This window comes from Neolamprologus brichardi, chromosome 11, assembly GCF_056152115.1.
Source record: "Neolamprologus brichardi isolate AB-2024 chromosome 11, ASM5615211v1, whole genome shotgun sequence".
NCBI lineage: Eukaryota > Metazoa > Chordata > Actinopteri > Cichliformes > Cichlidae > Neolamprologus > Neolamprologus brichardi.
The window spans coordinates 12,697,901-12,702,160 of NC_142114.1; the positions used below are offsets into that span (position 1 = coordinate 12,697,901).

The 4,260-nt window shown below is 41.7% G+C and overlaps 1 pseudogene; it reads left to right on the forward strand.

Annotated features, from left to right (window-relative positions):
• Window positions 1–219: 219 nt before the first annotated feature.
• LOC148100513 (chemerin-like receptor 1) lies at window positions 220–3,595 on the forward strand (annotated as a pseudogene).
• Window positions 3,596–4,260: the final 665 nt, after the last annotated feature.

Sequence of the window (4,260 nt, forward strand, 5' to 3'; positions counted from 1 at the left end):
CACAAAAGAAACTGAGTTAGATAAATGCAAATATCAACTTGCACAAAGAATTCTGTATGTGCATCACAAAAGTAGAAGTTAGTATTGCATAGAACATGTGTTGGAGCCAACTATGAAAATGCATAGCTGTATTTTGTTAATTAAAAATTACATGTGTATAATTTGGCAACAAATGTAATGAAATCCTCTTATTTTGTTCATATAATATATTGTGGAAACATGATTTGTTTAATAAAACATTTTTTGCTTTTAGATAACATCACTTTCAATGCAATTCAGTCACCTGAACAAGATGCAGCTTTCACACACATACAAACAGCCTCCATTGTCATCTACTGTGTGATATTTATAGCTGGAACTCTGGGCAATGGCCTTGTTATCTACGTGGCAGGATTCAAAATGCAGAAAACAGTTGACTCGGTTTGGTTTCTCAACCTGGCCATAGCTGACTTCCTCTTCACGGCCTTCCTTATTTTTTCGATCATTTCTCTCTCTTAGAGTCAGCAGTGGCATTTTGGAGAATTCATGTGCAAGCTCAACACTTTTGTGAGTGTAGTCAACATGTTTGTCAGTATCTTCTTTCTGACAGCCTGGATGTCTGGATTGTTATTTGTCCATCTGGGTGGTGGTGTGGCCACACAACAAGAGGACAGTCTGCAAAGCTCAGCTAATGTCGTGGGCTTTGTGATCCCATTCCTGGTAATACTTGTCTCTTAAGTGGCCATAGGCATCCGTGTAATGCACATGTCAAGAACAAGTGTGGAAATATTAAGCAAGATAGATGTTGTTGCTCAAAGGTTAAAAGAGCCAGGCATTGAGGATATGAAATTATGTGTAGGCTAGTGGAAATGGATTTTATTATGACATATATACCTGTATACACAAGATATGTAATCATAATTACTCACATAAATTCTGTGCAATCATATATACTATGCACACTTACAATGAAGTGTCTTATATAGTGGAGCCAGCGTGCTTTAAAAGGTTGCATCACACGTGTTTTGGAGTCAATTGTGTTTATTTTTTACAGCTGAGTAACAAAAGCATCAGAGAAATCGAGAGAGGATCTTGACACAAGGAAACGGAATCATTTTCTCCATCATTTTTACATTCTTCATCTGCTGGTTGCCCTTCCATGTTTGCAATTTTATAGAATTGAAGGCTATGACTCACCCAGATCTTCATGGCATTGTTAAAATTGATGGTCCTCTAACTGTGAGTCACACTATGTAAATCATACTATGCACAAACCACAAAAGTATCTGTTAAAAATTAAAATTAAAAGCAAACAGGAAAAATTCATTCTTAAAAAAACATTGAGCACATTAATACATTAACATTAATTGTAGACCAATAAATGAGGAAATGCAGGAACCCTCAGCTGGGTCTAGGTATCTGCCTGCACACATTTTGGGTACATGTCTTTCTCACCTCGGGACTGGTTGTTTCTACATTAAATGAAATTATTTTGTTGCAGAAGTTGAAATGGTTATCCACTATTATTAGTAGTAGTAGTATCTGGGAGATGCTTTTCTGCCAGATAGATATGTTATATTATAGAGGGTGTCATGGCTATTGGATGGATTCACGCGCAGAGTTCTTTGCAAACAACAGTGCTACATATATGTACAGTGAGTTGGGAGGGGGGTCCAGGGCTCAAGGGAGAGGGGGTAATCCACACACACTCACTCCTCTTCAGCCGCACTCGCTCCAAAACTCCACTCATGCTGCCACACACAGAAAGGGTCCATAATCTGCTCCAGGAGGGGGGTATGTACACACAGAATTCAACAATCAGTTCCATAGGCAAATATACACAGGGAGATCTTTAGATGAAGCCGAGAGCACGACCTCAGGAGATTCAATATTCCAGCGGTGAGCTGCTCTGTGCCACTGCCTTAAATAGCAGCTGGGGAGCTCAGCCAGATCAGCAGCAGGTGGTGATAATCACAGGTGCGTGGGCCAAGAGCAAGAACCTGTAACAAGCTCCGGCCAGGCAGAGAGAAGGAGAAAACCAACAAAACCTGTAGCCAGTGTGAACCAGCCAGAGAGACAGAGGGACCATGCCAGAGAGTACTAACACATGGTATGAAAGATTTCCCCTATCTATCCTTTAGCAAAGGGGCTTTAGTGTCTGTCTGTATCGCCAGTAAGAGGTGAGGGTGATGGTCAGGGTTATGCACATTGGATAACAATTTGTTCTCTTTGTGGTATTTTTATGAACTTTAAACAATGAACAATGAACAGAGTGTTATTCTGTTCCAAAAATGGTATTTTCCTCTTTTTGATACACAAAATGTATCAGAATCATCCTGGGAACTTTAACCGTTTATGTTAAAACAGAACATAAACAGTTCCCTCAGCTCCATGATATCTTCTTCACTCACACCATCAGATATTTGAGGCTGCTCAACTCCCCTCAAGCATTCTTCTCTGTCCATTTCAATAACTTTTTTTATGGTAATCACTGTAACAGGAAGTTGGTGGGGTCAAACTTTTAATTCAGACTGGAGCCTGTCCTTAAATTGCACACTGTAGTATGGAACTTCTCCCAAAGTCCATCATGGAAAAGAAGTACCGTATTTTTCGGACCATAAGGTGCACCGGATTATAAGGTGCACTGTTGATGAACGGGTTTTAAATGTTTCAATTTTTCAGAAATCTTTCAGTCAGAACATCATGTTTAGGTGGAAACTAGCAAGCTAACTTCCTAGTAACTTCTAACTCTGTTGAATTTAATCCATTCTGTTTTTGCCTGGATGTTAAACTTCACTGTTACACCTGGTAAAGCAGCAATGCTTATCATTTTATTAAAGATGAAAGAATTTTGACAGTTTTTAACTCTCAGTAATGCCGCAGCGTTCGTTTGACTTTGGGACCTGAAACAAAGTTTGGAGCCTCGGCTGGGCTCCTCACTACAATTTAAATTCTATTTCCTGGTTATTGGTTATTCTTGGTTTTGTTCGCTTGACTTTATTTTTTGTTCTGGTCTCTAGTTTAAGTCACTGTCTTCTCTGTGTTTCATGTGTTACATACTTTCAGTCAATCTCTCAGCCATTAGCACGGCCTGCACCTCTGCACCTGTTTGTCATCAGTTCAGTCCAGCCTGCAGTTATCAGCTCAGGTCCACTGTCTATTTAGCCACCATCTCCACCCACTCATTCTAAGAAGGGAGATAGCCCTACTAAGACTTTTGTTGTTTCTCATGAGCTGGCCTATTTGGAGACTGTTACGCTCTTCAGGGCCTCCCCAGATGCTGAGTTTCATCTCTCAGCTAAATCTGGACCCCTGGAGACGAAGAAGCCAGCGCAACCTGTTTTTCCTGGGAGCTCATCCGGGTTGTCTCAGCGATTGGTCCCTGCTGAGAGCTCAGGAGTTAACTCTGCTACCTCCATCCTCTGCTGGAAGCTCTAGTGAGCTCATTCGGCCAGCTAAGGACTGCATCCTGCTGTTGCTGACCAGAGCCACTGCCCTGTGCAGCAGATGGCAGCAGACGGCCTCCGGACCTTTTTCGCTGCTGCCGCTGCCTTCCCCGCGGTCGGCCTCCAGAACTGTTTCGTCTCTGTTGCTGGCCTCCAAGTCGGCCACCTGAACTGCTAAGACTTCTGTGCTGTCCTTAGTTCCTCTGTTCAGAGTTTTTGTTTTGTTTTTGTAAGTTTTATTTATGAGGAGATTTTTCCAGCAATAAAGCTGCGTTTTGAGTTAAACCTCCCGGTTTTGAGTCCTGCTCTTGGGTCCACCTTTCCGGCCTGCCTACCACACAGCCTATCATGACAAAAACCTGGTCACCTGTTTTCTGTTGGATGTAATCAGAGGACCTGCTGTTTGGGGGTAGCATTATCTTGTTTTCATATTTGGTCCAACGTCTCCTGACAGATATAAGACCAACTCCCCTTCCGCAATTTTCAGTAGCATCTTTTCGACCTCACCCTTCATCGGACTGCAGAGGACACTAAACAAATGTTTTGTTTTGGAAGAGGTAAAGTTACTAAACATTACTGAAATCTTACCAAATCAAAGTTAAGGTTCTCAAACTGAAGCTCCAATTTGAGTTTTACCAGCATAATTATAATATCTAATAACTAATAATAAAATGTGGAAACTGTAAATCCTGCCATTTTGAAAATCTAATCTGTGTGCTCTGCCCAGCCCCCACAAATGTGGCATCTAGTGATGGGTCAGTCGCAAACCAAACGACTCTTGGAGCTGGCTCTTTGAAGTGAACGATGGGAGCTGGCTCCTCATTGGGAGCAGTGT